General features: G+C 38.4%; 1 pseudogene; it reads right to left on the bottom strand.

Moving 5' to 3' along the window:
* Positions 1–8970: 8970 nt before the first annotated feature.
* On the bottom strand, positions 8971–9997 carry LOC124070152 (annotated as a pseudogene).
* Between the last annotated feature and the right edge of the window lie 8772 nt (positions 9998–18769).

An 18769-nucleotide genomic window follows, 5' to 3' on the forward strand; every position in this document is an offset into this window, starting at 1 on the left:
TACATAGTAAAGAAACTTCTCATATCTCCAGTTTACTGCATTCACCAGATAAGAAAACTCGGTCGCACAGGGCATCCAAAACCATTTAGATCTCCCTACATGATGAAAAATGTTTGGCAAATTATTTTTCTGCAAACATTTTAAAATGATGAAATGTCTCCCAGGGTTGATTTTTCCCACTTGGAGAAAAGATTTGAATATTTGCTCCATTTTTTAAATTCTATTTGGAGAATTCAGGTTTAGATTCAGAACTCAAATAAGTAATAAAGCAAGTGACTGACAGTCAAGCAGATGAAAAAGTCTGAAGTCTAAATTTGCAATTTAAAACTGATGAATCTGGGTGCTAAGGCAGCTTCTGTCTTTCCTAATTACGTAGGAGAACATTTCCACAGACACGAGCTCCTCACAGCTTGTAAGCTTTGTTTAACTTTTTGCCATTAGTATGTTCACTCAAAAAGAACTGAAAATACTACTTTTTGCATTATGTGCACAACACTTCCCTTTTGCTACTTGTGGTAGCTAAATATCATACATCATTATTCCAAATTAGCCTTGGAAGCTAAATAAAATTTTCACCAAATATTAATAATAATTAAAGTTGCCATACGTAAATTTCTAGCTGTTCTTGCTACAGGAAATTCAGTTACTTGACAAATTGATGAAAACAGCCATCTCTTTCTCAACACCAAAGGGAGTTGGTTTTTTTCATCTCCTACTTCCCCTATATTTGTGGTATTGGTGGCCTGAAAAGGGTGTTGAAATGATTCACACTTTGAACTGCCACTTATAGATAAGCTGACATGAACGCAGCTCATACATCAGTGTTTCACATTCACTGAGAAACAGGATTACTGTAAATAGTTTGGCTTGTTTCACTGCTTCGTCACTACTGATGTAAATGTCTTTGTCTATCTAAGGATATGTACATGCACATTTGAACATTTACTGCATGGTGCACAGAATGCTGTGTGTTGTAGACCCTTGCATTTAGTGAAGGTGGTTCATCTGCAGGGCTTCATCACTTTGCACAAGAATTACTGCAAAGTTGCATCAGAGAAGTTTCTAACTGTTATACATGTATGTGATAGCTGGAGAATGATGATGCGTCATAGCTGCTTTCCACGCTTTGTGAGCTAAGATCAAGTTCAGTTTGGTCTTTTCCCCGTATTGTTAGCCTCTCAAAGCTATCTGGCTTCTTCACAGCCACCCATATTCTTTCCTGTATCCATGTGGCCTTCATGTTTCCTCCTTTGCATGCTGCTGCAAAGAGACTTGTGGAGTATTTCAATTAGGCTGGTACATAACAGGTACAGAAACAGTTGAGCATCCACAAGAACAACAGCCCGTCTGCAGTCCACTCGGAGCAGTTGGTATACATTATATTCAGTGTTCAGATACTTTGTGTATTAAGCTCAACACACAGTGTAGTTGCTGTTGTATAGGGAAGTACAGTGAGTAATTCATGGTGCTCTGGTCCAGTGTGACATGAGGAAGTTATACAGCACAGTGCTTAACACATTCTTGTTGTTGCAAAAAAAAAATAAAAAGAAAAAAAAAGTTGCTAATACTTAACAGTGTGGCAATAAAAAGTGACAGTAATAACTTTTACAGAGTGTTCCTTAGAAATTCAGGAGTCCAGACACCATGAAATCATTGCAGGGAGTGAGCCCTGGTAAGGTGACAGGAAGTCGTAGGGTGTTCTCTGCCAAAGTAAAGCGATATTTAACTCCGCAGCACGGCTTTTGAAACACATGGTCTTTTCTTTAGGGGGGACTGACAGCTAGACCATCAGTCAGCATTGTAGACTAAACAGTAAGTTTGTCCTTGAAGCAGGAAGAAGCAGAAGATGACTAATTCCATAGGAGGAAAGAAGAATACTACAGACACTGTCATTAGAAGAGATACTGTACCAAGAATAGTGTGATACAGAGCAACAAAGGACAAACCATGATACTTAACTTGATCTCATTAAGCTTAACATAAAATGTCATGTATACTCTATACTGATTGATCTAAAAGGGACAATTATTAAATAACTAAAAGGGAGGTCACTACCTTTTATTTTAATAAACTTGTACACATACAGTCCCATTTCTATACAGAACACAACGGTAAGGATGCATGAATGCCACAAAAGGCAAGTAAAACTGTCACATATGTCTCAGCAAATCATTATCTCAAAAGCTGTGAGCCACCAAGAGCTTTCAACAGCATTTCTCAACGGTGACATGTTGACACTTTATTTCCACATATTTCCTGAGAGCTAGCTTTGCAGTTATCTTCCTTGTTTTGACTTCCTCTTTGCAGCATTGAAGCTCAATGGTCAAACGAATTGTGCACAGTATCATCATTGTGAACTCTTGTGAGAGAAAGAAGAGCATTGCACTCGGACTCGGCTGCTGCAACATCAACAGATCTGAACGCTCAGGTAACAGACTTGTATGAATGTTGTGCATGAAAAACACTGTTTTGTAAAAGAGGAAATATGTGTGTGTTTTAAGGTCTTTGATAATGTTTGGTTGGAGTGATACCTCATGACTTCTTCATTTATTCCCCAGAGCCATCTTTGATGAGATCAGGCCCCCCACTTAGTGTATTTGACAAGCTGAGTTTGACACTCTGTATCAGTGAGTGTCAGTTTGTCAAATACCCCAAGTGAGGTGTCACTTGCCTACAGTTTTAACTCTTCCTGGGTCACTCCACAGCCTGAGCAGCAGACTTCACAGGGTGATCTGACAGGTAACAGGCCTGTAAACATGTTTCATGTGAAACTTTTGAGGACATAGACGTAGATGGAAGTAAAGTTTACGATAATTAAATTCATAATGGTGGAGAGTGCTTAATCCTTATGTCATTTGATTTGGTAAGTCAGACTACTGTCATACATATCATAATTTCAATGAACAGAAAGATTCTTTTTACTTTATAAGAATATAATTGCAGTGTAAAAAAAATGAATTAGCAGTTGCTTCACAGAGATGTTTGAATGGGAGAGTGGTATGTTAATAGGTTTATTTTTAGGTTTCTAATTTTTTTTTTTTATCCTTTTAAACTCAATTTTGTTATTCAGTCTTTTTCTTTCTAGGCTTACAGTGCAGTCACTAAGCCAAAGATGACATGTAGTTTCATTTTCAGGACCGGTGCAGTAAAGGCTGCTCTGTTTCCATTATTTAGTTCAATCATATTTAAGTTTAATTTTGACACAGTTTGCATCTGAAGAATTACAGAGATCAAAATAAGGTTTTGAAATATATTGTTCAAACCCCATTTGATCCACCTTAACGCGAGATCTGTGTGTCAAATACAATGAATGACAATGACGCCTCAGATGCACGTGACCAAAAATAAAAAAGCATCCAAAACGTATCCTCTCGTACCAAATGTTTTCACATGCATGTCTTATGTAATAGCAAAATAATCGCTTTGTACTTTAAGAAAGATCTGTAAACTTTCTAGGTGTGGAACTCATTTCTTCCTTTCTGTGTTTTGCCAAATTGCTTTGTGCGGCCTTGATGAAAGTGTCCTCTCTCTGCCAACATGTGGAACCACATGTCTTTTCAATTTCACAAGAGAAAATCAGACGTGCAAAGGGGGAGAGACTAACGTAATAAAATATGACTCTGGAGCCTCATTTGTCCTCATGTGTCCTCTGAATCTTTTAGTTAGATTATGTGTGATAAAATGATCTGCCTGCATTAGCCACATATAATAAAGGTGAATGAGGTGCAGTTTTTACTGGATGATCTCTCAGAGGTTTATGTTTGTATTCTGAAGTTGCTGGAAGTGCTGCAGGAGACACTCATCATCTAACTGACTTCTAAAACAAGACACTTATCAGTCTGCCCTGCATTTCCTGTTTCTGTGGGGACATGTTGCATTGCCTTTGTGTAAAAGTGTGCATGTGTGAGTTACGCTGTTTCTAACTTATTGAACCAAACAAGGCTTGAAAAGTTTTTAAAAGTTTTAAATGATGAGCAGCAGGTAGAACACGCTCCCGCCACTATCCATCATCCTATTAATGTCGACTGCCGCGTGTCTTTGCATTACGCGGCTGGTAACGTGGTGTGAGTCACGCGCACGGTGTCTTTGCTCCAGAAATGAAGTCATCTTACATTGCTGCCGTGGCTTGTATAAGCATCAAACATTTGCACACCCTTTCATCTCTCATGACCGTTAGACATGCATGGTTTTAAAAGTGAACAATGTGCAGTCGTGTTGTATACGAACGTAATTTTTCATTTCACTTTTTTGGCATCCACATATAAAGTTACATCAGTTGACTGATATCTCTCTGTTTGGGGTTGTTTAATGTAATAAAGTATCTCAAAAATAAAATGTTTTGCAGCATTAAGTAGTGCAGCCAAAAACTGTATCATCTTACATTGCTTTTTTTCCTTTCTTTCTTCTTCTTTTTTTTTTTTGTTCTTCAGTTGATCTTGAACAGGACTTCAGCATATGTTCAAAGCCGTCTGAATAACTTTGATTATGTAAAATGATCCTTTATATTTTTATCACATCACTTCCTTCATCGAACACAGCACGGACATCAGACATCAATGTTCTTCAAATTGCTGAGTCACTCAGGCTGTACATCTGGGAGTGGAATAAGAACAATGGGCCTAAAATAAGGCTGCCAAATTGTGCTTTAGAGTACTGCTGGCAAGTTGAAGTAAGAACCACACCTGCTATACCACCTGACGTCAATGGGAATTGCAGAAAAAGTGTCACTGTCCTATCTGTCTGAAAAACAGTTACAGAAAGTTACACGTTTTTCATTAGAGGCTTTGACACGGACACCAAAGTTATCTGTGTATGTGGTAGATTCACTCTACATTTGTTAATAATACTGTGTGAAGTAAGTCAGCGGAATTCAGGTAATATGTGGTCAACTGTGACAGTTTGTGGGATGTGTGGGAAATTGCTCAAAGTTTCTCCAAAAACCTTGTTGTATTTTGTTTCCTGGCTTTTCTTCTCTCTTCTCTGGTGTGTTCTGTCTTGCATTTGTTGCTGTAACTCTGCCACCACTCGTGGTTTGCCCAGTAAGTGGTGGTAGAGCTCTATCCAATGACTTGTGCCGTTCATGAGGTCAGTTCATGCATGACAGTTTGACGCTGAACACTGAATGTAAGTACTTTTTCATACTAACAAATTCAGTTTCTTGACACATTTATTCATTTATTCTTGAAAGAACAGCTCAAATATACAACATGTATTAGACTAATTCTGCCAAGCTACATGGTTCAAAGATTTGACTTTATTTATAGAGATGCAGTATCATCTGATCATCTATTATGCCATTTGAGTTAAATTATTAATCTGCTATTCTCTTTTATGGAGAGGTGTAAAAGACATGATGATATCTACAAGGAAGAATTGCACATTTTTGAACCATATTTATCCACCTTTACTGTAATGCATACAGTCTGCTAGCAAGTAAAATGACGAGATGAAGTTAGTGGAAAACATTGCAAAATATATTCTCAAATAAACAGATAGTTGTGTTGTTTAAGTGTGGGACTCTCATGAAAGCTCAGCTCTGACTGTGGCTGCCACCTCACCACACTGATGCCTTCACTGACTGAAGCTCATTTATCCAAGGCATCATCAGTTAAAGTTTTGAGTCTGCATTCATGATTTAGTCAGGGTTGGAAATGTCTTTCAATTTCCACTGGAAAAAAAAAGTCAAAGTATATACACTCTTGCACATAAGAACCCAACAACCAGCCATCTACTATTATTTGTAACACTCAAGAGACTAAATTAAACAGTGAAAAGGATCACAGCAACAGCTACGCTGCAGGTCATGTTCTTCTTTCTTTAAACCTTAACACAGAGGTGGGGATATCATTTTTGAGTTGTTCCCTAACATGCACTCAGCACATGTAACTTGAGAATCATTCGATGCTGTTTGTCTCCAAACATAACAAATACTGTACTGTAGGCCTACACATGGGATCAATTTTAGATATTGGGGAAGGTAAAAGCATTTGAACTTGGGACTAGTGGTCTGTAAATGTTTTCTTCTTGAAAACATGAGGGCCTTTTGCAAATGTACTGAGCTACGTTACAAAACAAACAAACCCTGGAAACCATAATTTAGTATGATGCATATGCACACTGAGGCTCTGTGCAGTCTGCATGTACTGTCAGCTTTGTCACATCACACACTAACAGCATTAAGTAATTTTGCAGAGTCGTATTTCTTTTCCTTTTGGGTAGCTTAATGCTTCATCAAGAGCTTTTACTGTGGGAAAAAAAGTCACTCACAAGTATGATAGCACAGTAACACTGGAGTCAGTTAGCCTGGGGGGATTCACCGCCATCCTCTGTGTAATCACATCTATAGAATCTATATCTCTTTAGCGTAACAAGCATGAGTAAATTCCACACATGTCGAAAGGATTTGATTGAAAGCATTTACTTACATGTGTTTTGGAAAATAAAAAGTCAAAATCTTTGGCAGAATACCAATAAATGCCTCAAACACAGGAGAACTGGACGCTTTGAAAGCAGGTTTTATTAATGAAAAGATGTAAACATGTAGGACTCCATGAGACATGAGGGGAAAACACAATTAACCCGCACTTTATAACTCATTTCTGAGTAGGAATCCGCTTACATATGTTTACACTGTGGCTCTTTAGTCTCTTGTTTTATACACATAGTCAATCTGGTCAACCTGCTTTCTCTGCACTCTATTGTACTTTATGTAGCATATATGCTAACATATATGTTAGTTTATTTAGTATGTTTAGTCTGTTTTTCCCACTAACAGTTAGGCTTTGTTTGGTTGTTTGTTTGCTTACTTTTGACTAACCTACACTGCTGTAATGGGCTACAGGATGCTTGAATTTCCCTCGAGATCAATAAAGTATCTATCTATCTATCTATCTATCTAAGACTACTACTGGTCAGCCTCAGTCAGCAGATAGGTTCAGTGTTCTACCCCAAAACATTGCTCCAATCTTAATCTGTTAAAGAAATCATTCAAACAAAAACCAAACTAGGATTAAAACTGAAATAAAGTCATAGTTTACATCCTAATGAATATTTGGTTGTAGCGCTATATCCTCTGTTTAGTTCGCATGACAGATGGCCTTAATCTGCTGCTGTATTAATAAGACATTCGGCGGTGTCAGGGCTGTCTAACTGTGATGTGACCTGAGTTTAAAAGTGTCAGACTGCACCGGTGAGATATAGTCATTCAACAGAATTACTGTCGACAAAAGGTGTGTAATATTTTTAGTGTGAAGGTGAAAATGCTGAAGCTAAAAGCAAAGATGCGTCGCTCTCCTGAACTGCCTCAAAATCCAGTCAGTGATATGGGAGCTTTTACCTGAAAGGTGTATGAACGAAGAGACAACCTAAGCTGAATGAATATCAATACCTATTTCAAGTAAAACCATATTTACAGAATTGATCACAATCAGGTGAAGTACATTTACTGTAGATCATTTTGTTTCTGTATTGGTCCTTTTTCCCATTTCCCAAATATACAGAGATGTTTTGCTCTTTTTTCTAATGTAGAAGCTTAATTATATTCTTTGTGTATAATCAGAGAAATCACAATGTGGGTGGACATGCTCAAGAGATTCAGGGGCATTAGGGAGCCAGTTCAGATCACAGATTCAGGTTGGGACAAAACAACAATTTGGAGATCTGCAGAAAAATCTTTCAGCACTGTCAATAACATCAGAATTAAATACAACTGAGGAACCAGTTACTCAAATTACAAATAATAAAATTAAGAAAGATGAAAAACAGATGGTTCCCATTAACATGGGCACCATCATGATGCAACATGATGCAAGCACAACAAAGAACTTCTGTGTGACAAAAGTCAGACATTATTGGCAAATGTCATAAAGACAAATTTTCTTTTAATGATTTTAATACTTGTAATATTGACAATAAACATTCTTTTTTGTTTTAAAAAATGATTATATATATATATATATATAGTATACTGTTTTGTTTTAAGCACCACTCTAAACATAATCTCTATGTATGTAGGTTTTAGTCAGTTTGACACTCCACTGCAATTTGAAGTAGTTTACTTTTAATATTAATGCTCCAAATTCACAGATTAGTGATATAAATGGATTAATTTTGTTTTGAATTTTGTTTTGAGTTTTAGCCAAAGCACTTTTAAATTCCCTTTTTTAAAAGGACACAGTACTGGTTGCGTTACTAAGGGACCATATGAAAGTTATTAGTGTGAGGGGTTCAATCTTTAATGTTACTTTAAAAAAAAGGAAGAAGAAAAGGCCCTCCTCATCATTAATGTTACGCCCTTCTTCCCAGGCTTAGCTAAATGTTTTAATCATAACCCAACCACCATCCATTTTCTATACAGCTGTATCTATCATGGTCACAGGGGGCCTGGAGCCTATCCCAGCTGACTATGAGAGAGTACACCCTGGACTAGTCAGATAATCACACACACACACACACACAAGTTGGGACAATGTAGACTAGAGTGGCCAGCTAACCACCAGTTAACATGTGCATGTTTTTGGGATTGTGGGAGGAAGCCAGAGTACCTGGAAAAAAAAACCCCACAGGCACAGGGAGAACATGCAAACTCCAGACAGAAGGCCCTGACCTGAACTCGAACCCAGAACCCTCTTGCTGTGAGGTAACAGTGCTAACCACAGCTCCACCATGCCATTGGTTTTAATCATAATGTATAACAAATTGATAAAATCAGGAAATCTAATTACTAAACTTAGTAATGTGCAATACACTGTTAAGTCCCAAGTCCCTAAAACATTCTGCTCTTCACTCGATATATCTTTCTGTGTAAAGGTACTCAGTGAGTATTTCCATAGTACTAAATGATTACATTGTTACCTCTGAGCTGTAATCTGTTTCTATATTTTGGTCAAACAAATGACATACAGTACCTCGCAGAATTATGCATATATACATAAATAATGTATTCCAGTACAACGCTGCCATCGTACGACCTTGGTAATGAACATATAGATGACTGGACAGTTCACCGGCAGTGTCAACCAAATAAAGTAGCAGTTACATTTGGCAAATTTGTATATTACAAGCTCTACCACCATCTGTAACTATTTTGCATTTGGAAAACATTTCAGATTAGGCTTTAGAACTTCTCTATAATAACAAGGATCAGGTTCATGTACTTTACTGGAGAGAATGTACAGAACTATTGCCTTCACACCTGTATGGGAACCAGGACTAAGTCCTTCCTTGGCCAGCAATATTCCCATGTAAAAATCATCAAATGCAGGAGTTCAGTGAACTGAACTGGAACACGGTTCCGTAATGATCTATTAGGCCTCACATTCTGGTAATAACTTGTTTCCGTTATTGTTCTTAAGGCTTTGGAGATACTCAGCTGTGTCGTCTGTGTTGGCAAATCACCACCATTTAGCAGGAAGTGAATGTGTGGACAGTTTCCTTTCAACGTGAGGTTGTAGAAAGGGTCATTGAAGTCCCATTAGAGGATGTGCACGCATTGCTACACCTGGAGCAGTTTGTTCAGTTTTATCTTCTCAAAACCAGCACCTCTCAGCAGTCATAGTTCACAGGGCAACTTCTGATGAGCAGTAGAAGGAAAACGTCTGATGGTCCACCAGGTTCTCCATATTTGTCAGGAATTTCTAGTAGCAAAAGAAAATGTCGACAGTGTCTCCTGAGAAAGTTTGTGATGCTGGCAGCAGACATTCACATCTTGGCCAGGAGGAAACATAGGAGGTATTTTTGGCAGGTGTTTTTGTTTGTCTGCCATCCTTTCTCACTTCTACTTGGAGGCGGATGATTTTGTGGTTGACACAATCTATTCTTAAAAGTCGACGAGAATCAGAGCTCCCACCAGTCCTCACTCTGAAGTGTGTCCACATTAAAACTCTGCAGTGACAAGAAAAGGTCTTCTCATTAACTAAGCTGATATTTTAGTGACTAATATTAAGACTGTAAGGTAATCTAAACACATTGCACTGACAGATAGTTTGCCATTGCTTTCCAGAATGACCTATACAGATCCAAGTCTGTTACGGAAATGATTCATTTTATCCACATTTGATCTAATTCTGCTGTGGTTAGGGTTTGCTGTTTTTCTGATGAGAAGAGTCTCAAAAACATGGACACAAACCATTCTTGTTTATCACTGCCAATTATTTTCTGTTTGGATAAAATAAATTTGTCCTATGCCTTCAACAATGTCCTGAAGGTGCTTTTTTGCAAATTTTGTACTATGAAGACTATGAAGGCTTATTTTTTCAACAGTGGTGTTGCACTATGGGAAACACCTCACAGCCAATAGGAGAAATGAAAGTTGCACATCATGTTAGAGGCTGATTTCTGTTGTTGGTCTGTTGGTCAGTGTCACTATCACTATCACTATCATTGCTTCACGTAAAAATCTAATTGAACGTAAAGAAGTAAAGACAAAAAAACAGCAGACAGAGGACTGCTGTCATCAGATCAAACCATGTAAGTATTATATAAGTATTAGATTTTTAATTATTTTTAATATTATTTCTGACAGAGTACTTCTCATGCTGTCTGAGCATAGCAGGAGGGGTATCAAGGCAAAACTGAATTTGTAGTAGTTGTACTGTAGTCAGAGGAGGACTGAGAAAAATCAAATAAAGGTTACCATTAAAACAGAAGATCTAAGCTTTGGTGTGTGATTTCAGTCTGTCTAAGTGTTTATGAAGCCAAGTAACATTTAGTATGAAGAACTAGAACGTCCCCAGGGCACATTCAGGCAGCCACAGACAGACAGTGTGTGCTCCAAGCCAGGAGAAGGACGCATATTGCTGTAGTTGTGGAAAGAAAAGTGTGTGTGTGTTCCTCAAGCTTGGGTCCTCTACCAGGTCTGGGAGTTTGAGGGTTCTCTGCAGAATCATAATGTTGTGCCTGGGACTGCGCTCTTCTGGACAGAGACCACCAATGTTGTACCTGGAATCTGCTGGTGCCACTCTTCCAGTATGGGGGTCACGGCTCCCTGTGCTTGTGTAGTAGCAATCCAACAGTCCCCTATTTTCTGCTCTAGTCAATGAATGTCTACAATGTAAGTGTAAGATGTGTGTGTGTAAATAACCAGATAATATTGACATAACAGAAACATACATAAACAGAGACTTACCCTACAAATCATTCTGTGAATGCACTGAAATATTCAGTATAGCTATACTGTATATGAATGTATATTCTGTTTTCCCTAAACTGACATACTTCCTACTAAATGTGGAGAAAAATAAAGCCCTGATACAGAGACAGGACTTCTGTCCTCTGCATATGGCCAGCATCTCCACTCAATATACATCTTTTTAGGGCTGACTATTTGCTTCTCATATTGTCATATTGTTTTCACATTGAAATTTGGCACATTGTGGTTATAAAAACTGATTAGCTGCTTCAAGGGGAGATCAATTCAGGCTGGAATTAATACTCTGAATAAAAACAAATTAATTTGCTAAAGTTCATCTCGTTAACTTTTACAGCAGAATAATAGAAAGCATTATGACTTGAAACATTACAAAGGAGCGTGGTTTATGCAAAGAGCAAGCTGCAGCTGGTGATTAAACTTGCCCAGTTTGTCAGCTGGTACCCATCTGCTGAGCATCTGTGCTATCGGTGAGGTGAAGAGTCCAAAGGATACTAAAAGACAACGCCCACTTCACCACAGCCAGTTCATCTATCTGGCAAATGATACAGAAGTATCCTCTGCTGTACCACCAGGCTACAAAACAGCTTCTTCAGAATCTTGCACTCATCCTCCAAACTCCAACATGAAAAAAGCCTATTTTCATGACTTGATTATTTTCTTGTGTACAGCATAGGGAACTACAACTCAAGTTGCGTTGTGCATTCTTGTGTTTTATAATGACAATTAAATCAATCTTGAATCTAACGTTGGACAAGTCCTATTACCAAAAGGTCAAATTACGATATTTTCAGGTATCTGATATATACATACAGTGGTGTCAACATGTTTTGTATGTTTGACCAGAAGGGGTCTTCTGTTGTATGATAGCCTTATTATTGCATAACCAAATGATTTTTCAGGGCAATTCCTGATTCTTTGGACAGCAAGTACTTATTGGCTTTAATCAGATGGCAGTCATGTCAGGAATATTACAATCATCCCCACTGTATGCGTGTATTACATTTGTGTATTTCACAGTGCTGCCACAGACATACTGACACATGTTGCAGCCACATATCCTTGGCAGTGTTACGTACACAGTTTAACAGGAGTTGCTTGTTTGGCCTTGAGAATTTACAGTTGTGGCTGTCAGTGAAGGAGCTATTTTTATGTGAGAGAATTTCAAACATCAAGCTGCATCCTGTAAAATCAACAGTTTCTGCGCCAGTGGCGGTGAAGTGGAAAACAGTTTTCATCACTGAATTATTAGACTTAGATTAACACATATATTAAGCAAGATTTATTCTGTATGTTTTCCTACAACAGAGACGGGTCTCTATAGAGTGCTAAATACAGTGCATGGTGGGAAGTTTGATGAGGGAACTCTCAGAAGTCCCTTAATTTAAGTCACCGCCTCAAGACTTCTCCTTTAGTGACACCATGAGGTTGTATGTGTCTTTCAGCGAAATGTCAACGAAATGAAGGACAATTATTGATGGATTGTCACGAGATCTGGTTCAAAAATTCATTTTCATTGTCATCATTTTGGTGATCCTTCAGATTTTCCTTAGACCATCATGAGTTCAATATGTATTTGTCCAATATTTTTTCATGACCAAATTCCTGCAAAGTTAATATTTACATCAGCCTCAGCTGTACTTTGTGTAGCAAATGACATGCTAATGTGCTAAACTAAGATAGTGACCATAAACACCACAGTTCTGAAACATCCGTATGTTAACATCATTGTGAGTATGTATGCTGGCATAATGCTCAGAGAATCTAATTACTACCTACTACCCAGAGCATCCAGTATGGCAGGACCCTCAGTTGTGTTTAAAAAACTTTAGTAATTTCCTAAAACAGCTGGTGACTACACTGCAAATATTACTCAAACAGGAGAAGAAGTGCATTTGTTGTGGACCATTCAGTAACAGTAGAGCTCTATGACAAAGAGGAATAAGACAAACTGGGCTTTAAGTCGTTTAACAATATTTGTTATTAGGATGAATTCATACATTTTGTTGCAATGCAAAGGAACAGATACACCTTCTTTATGTCCATATTGGGAAAAAAACCCTGACCAAGGGTTAACTCATGCTGTAAAATGTGAGGGATACAATTTCTTTTATCCCCATTGTCTCATTTCAATGATCTTTGAGTGCAATACAAATAATTTGCCATATAAGTTGATGTTGCAGAAAAGCAAACTGTCTAAGCACAGCCTTTCCTACTCAGTGGTGCAGTGTGACCTCATTCATTGTCGATGTTGCACGCTCAGTGTCACTCTGACTTCTGCTTAGAGGAGCCAAGCATCCTTTTGGAAGATATTGTTAATTGAGGTAGGGAATGGTTGAAGGAGGATTACTTAGTTCCTGCCTGTGACTAAAAAAGTAATTCAATAAAAACATCACTGAGCTCACATAATTACTTTTTCAGTGACTGGTTGAACATTATTAGTATGATGAGCCGTACCTTGTGCAATCATACTTAATTGAAGAAGAGGTTTTTGTTTGAGTAGATGATTTTGGTGGTTAAGGTGTGTCTGAAGATATAAATAAGACAACCAGACCAGAAGAAGAGTGACACAAGATTCCTCAAGACCTCACGATTTTTGACTGTACTTAGTGGACTTTTTCCACGACTCTTTGTTGTTATGCAGAACAAAACTTGCCCTGAATATTTGGTCATGTAGTCCAAAACTAAGGTACACTTGCATTTTAAATAAACTGTGTGTGTGATAGTGAGTTGCCGCAGCAAAAAGAAAATATGCATGTGTAGCCGTAATATACTACTTTCTTAGGACATGTTTTGGCACAGTAGCTCTGTGAAGGAGGAGAAAACACATGCTCTTAATATGTCAGCCATAAACTTATGAGCACAAAGATGAGCATGGAAAGGAGCATTTTCTAAGGAGCACTAAGAAGGAAGACTGATTAGTTCAGAAGACTTTTATACTTTGCTATATTTTGTGAGACAATCTGAGCAAAGTCTGGCTAAGGTGAAAGTGTTTATCTGTCTGCCAGATGGAGAAAACTTGGAATGAAGTTGCCTGTTAGGGATTTTCTTATTCTTTTTTTTTTTTTTTATTTACGCTGCCACTGTCAAAACAAACCTTTAAGTCTTGATCATAGATTTAAATTCCTATTTTGTAACATACTGTGCATTCACTAAGCCAGAACGGAACTCTTTACCTTTAAATGCTCAAATAGTGAACAGAAAAATAGATTTTTCTTACTGAAAGAAAGTGAAAATCCCAAATACTTTTCTAAAAAAATAAAAAGGTCCATGCTGAATTTGATAAGTTTTAACCATGAAGGTGACATTGACTTTGAGTCAATGAGTTTGATAAATCACTATTGGCCCAGACTCACAGTTGGCAGTGTGACCCAATGACTAAACCATAGCGGGTATACATGTTTTAGCTCGTTTCCTACTGTACAAGTCACAGGATGTCCCAGCTGACCATCCTGCAAAACATACTTTGGTTTATTGCCAAACAGGTGTTTAGATACAAGGGATTTGCCTTTGTTTTTTGTACCATAACATATTTAGAAAAAATAAAAAGATAAAGATTATAAACAAGTACTGCAAAAGTCAAGCAATGAACCTGAGCTTTACATTGTGTGTTCAGTAATAAAATGTTAGCAAGCATGCAATGTTGGCAACATTCCACCTGATAAACACCTGCATGTACACATTGCTGTTCTGAACATGTTAGCATGCTGACATTAGCATTTAGCTCACAGCACTGTTTTGGCAAAGCTTCACAGTGCTGCTATCATGGCTGTAGACTGTAGCATAAATATTTCTTAGCACAACCTTGAAGTTTTCTTTAGTTGCATAATCTGTCATCATAGGCACAACATAGTAGTGATGACAGTTTACTATCACAGCTTACAAAAATTAATGGAAGCAAATGGCTGCCTGAAATGTTAGGAAAAGTACATCCAAAAATCTGAAATATGATTTGTAATTAAAGAGCTAAAGCTTGCAGTTGCTTTATACAAATATACATGACAAAATGGTATGTGCATAACAATCAGGAGGATTTCTTCCAGACATTTAATTGTATTTTCTCAGGCGATTTCCAGGACCCCTGTCAAACTTTGAGCCCCCTGCATCATTTGGGGTTTTTTTTAGTGCACTGTATGTCAGAGATCTTATGGTCTAAAGTTGTATTTAATAACTCCTGTACTCAAATAGGCCTTTAGGTAACAAACCTTTTTTTGGTCTATTCATTTCCAATATTTTTCTGAACTGATACTGTATTTCTGATTTAAGGCTCATCAGGCTCTGATGTTTGCTAAATAGAAGCCAGTGGTTTATATAATTTTATCACTGTCCTAAAGCAAACATAGTTGTTTAAATAACTGCCTGTGGGTAACAATAAACCATCAATGCACTCTGTTTTTTTCTGCTCCATAAATGATAAACAGATGTCTCCTTTTTATACTAGGCCTCCTGCTTACCTGCTGTTCAAGATGAGCTTTTGAATTACAAATAAGAAACGGTGTTGAATCAGAAAAACAGAGCCCCTCCTCATCAGGCTAAATTAATGTCATATTTGACTTTGGTACAACATAGACCTTTTTTTAATATGTTTAGGTGTTAAGACTTCATTAGCTCATATCCCTCTCACATTTCTTGCAGTAATTCTGGAAAAAAGTGAAATGAAAAGTGAAATTACTTCCTAAAAGTTTAAAAAAAACAACAACAACAACAACACAGAATCTAAAACACAAGATGTCTTTTAGTTGAAGAATGTTTTTTATTTATTTATTTATTATTTATTAAAATTTATGATCTTCAAATTATCTTTTTATTTAAGAAAAATCAAAATGTCATCGACAAACCTACTCATATTGACATACATTTTCTAATGCTTACTGTCCTTATGCCATCACAACAATCTGAAACACCCTACAGTCAGTGAGACTCAGTGAGTCTGTTGTACACTAGAGCACTAGCTGTGAACATATGTGAAACAGTTGAAGGTCCACCACCTTTTTTGTCATCCTCGTCTTCTGAGAGGACGAATGCCTATGACATTAAAACTACTGTCCCATTTCTGCTGAAAGGTCTACCTGAATGGGTTGCAACATAAACGACCAAATGAAAACAAAAAGGATATGTGAGGGAAGGGTGAGACAAAGTGTCGTTCACAGAGACCTCGATGAAAGGTAAAATCAAGGACAAGTGTACCCTGTCTGGAAGGTTACCGGGGTCCTGCCCTAGAGCAGGAACGGCCACATGACTGTTGTTTGTGCTTATGCGCCAAATGTCAGTTCAGAGTACCCACCCTTTTGGGAGTCCCTGGGACAGGTACTGGAAGATGCCCCTACCAGGGATTCCATTGTTCTACTGCAGGACTTCAACGCTCACGTGGTCAACGACGGTGTGATTGGGAAGAATGCTCTGTCTGATCTGAACCCGAGTGGTGTTGTTGTACCCCTGTGCTAGTCACAGTTTAACACCATGTTCGAACATAAGGGTGTCCACAAGTGCACCTGGCACCAGGACACCCTAGGTCGCAGGTCGGTGATTTGTAGTTGTATCAGCGGATCTGCGGCTGTATGTTCTGGACACTTGGGTGAAGAGAGGAGCACAGCTAGTCGCAGCAGCAATCCTCGAACCCGCTGGTGGACACGGAGGGTGAAAGGTGTCGTCAAGCTGAAGAAGGAGACCTACAGGGCATGGCTGGCGGAAGAATGCGGTTTTCATCCCGGTCGGGGAACACTGAACCAGCTCTACATTCTCGCAACAGTGCTGGAGGGGTTGTTGCTGCCCCAAGTGGAGGAATTTAAGTATCTTAGGGTCTTGTTCACGAGTGAGTGACTGTTTTGTCATGATGAAGAGAGAGTTGAGCTGGAAGGCAAAGCTCTCAATTTACCGCTCAGTCTACGTTCCAACTCTCACCTATGGTCATGAGTTGTGGGTAGTGACCAAAAGAACAAGGTCATAGATACAAGCAGCCAAAATGAGTTTCCTCTGCAGGGTGGCCGGGCTCAGCCTTAGGGATAGGATGAGGAGCTTGGACATCTGGGAGGGGCTCAGAGTAGAGCCGCTGCTCCTTTGCATCGAGAGGAGCCAGTTGAGGTGGTTCGAGCACCTGGTTAGGATGACTCCTGGACGTTTCCCTGGGGAGTTGTTTCGGGCATGTCCATCCAGGAGGAGACCCCAGGACAGACCCAGGACACAATGGAGGGATTATATCTCTTGTCTGACCAGGGAATGCCTTGGTATCCCCCTGGATGGACGAGTTGGTGGAAGTGGCTAGGGAGAAGGCAGTCTGGGCTTCCCTGCTGAGGCTGATGCCCCTGCAACCTGCATTCAAATAAGCAGATGAGACCAGACAAGGATACGTTCATTGATTTCCAAACATCATTAAACAAAATCCTCCCCTGTCGTATGTAGTCAAATTAACAGCTTGGTGGACAAATGAGAAAAGCAGCTCCGTGAACAGGTGACCTGCTGCAGCATCTATGTTTGGGATATGCGAATAATCACATTTTTAAATTAGGATTCTAAATTTTGAATTGATGCCCTTTTATTCAGTGTGAATGCATGTGGATCATGGTATTAGACACAGGTAATACTGCAGATGTCTGACTTGGAACAACAATGATGCAGAGACATGTTAACTGTGACTACAGCTAAAGTGAGTGCAGTGCAGCGGTCAAAGCAAAGACTTTGTAACCCTGCAGGGACTGCCTTCTCATGGCCAGAATATTGAACTTTAAATGTAGAAATTGTTGATGAGTCACACAGACTCAACCAAGTCTTCAAGCTGCATATAAAATTAGTATTGATACGATGCTGTTCCTGAATTATCCAATAGATGATGGGTACAAAAAAAGTCACATTGTGTTGCAGATTTGGAGAAAACTCCTCCAATGTCACTGTTGTCTGTGGTCATTAAACATAACACTGGTTAAAAACCCCTACTAACCAAGCAATGACCAAACAATGCATTAGGTTAAAACCACCACTTCAGAAATCTGTGAATGAAGTCAATGACATCAATGTTTTTCTACACTCTGTAGTTTTTTCCCAGGCAGAATCCAATAACAAATACATACATGTCTTATTTTAGGCAACACATTTATTTTTTTTGGGTAGCAATAAAGAATAAATAACCCCTTCCTCTTTAGTTTTCTAATGTTTTTTTTTATAATCTCCCATTAAATGTACAAGATAAGCTTCGCCTCATACAATGAATGCAGAATACACAGTCAAGACGAAGACATTACAGACCAAAGTCACCTGGACTAACAGACAATTCTGACTGAATTTGTGTAATTTTGTTTGTAGATAGGCAGTTTGTATTGTCTCCGCTGAAAGATTTTTTTTTAATTTAGCCAAGAGCATCTGGATGAAGGCAAACAAATGTCAAGAGAGAAGAAAAACTGAGGCATCGACAATACAAATGTGGATGTAATAATATTTAGAAAACGGTAGACAAGGGTGGGAATAAACAAACTTTTTGATTATTTTCTGTTTTGACTGCTACACAGGTGCTGGACTTGGGAACATAAAGTACAACTACAGTGCTTGAACCTATAATGTACTATAAACTTCACTGTAAATATGCTTATAATACAATTTAAAATGCTTTACGGCCAACAATTTTTGTAATAC

Source organism: Scatophagus argus, chromosome 14 (assembly GCF_020382885.2).
Source record: "Scatophagus argus isolate fScaArg1 chromosome 14, fScaArg1.pri, whole genome shotgun sequence".
NCBI lineage: Eukaryota > Metazoa > Chordata > Actinopteri > Scatophagidae > Scatophagus > Scatophagus argus.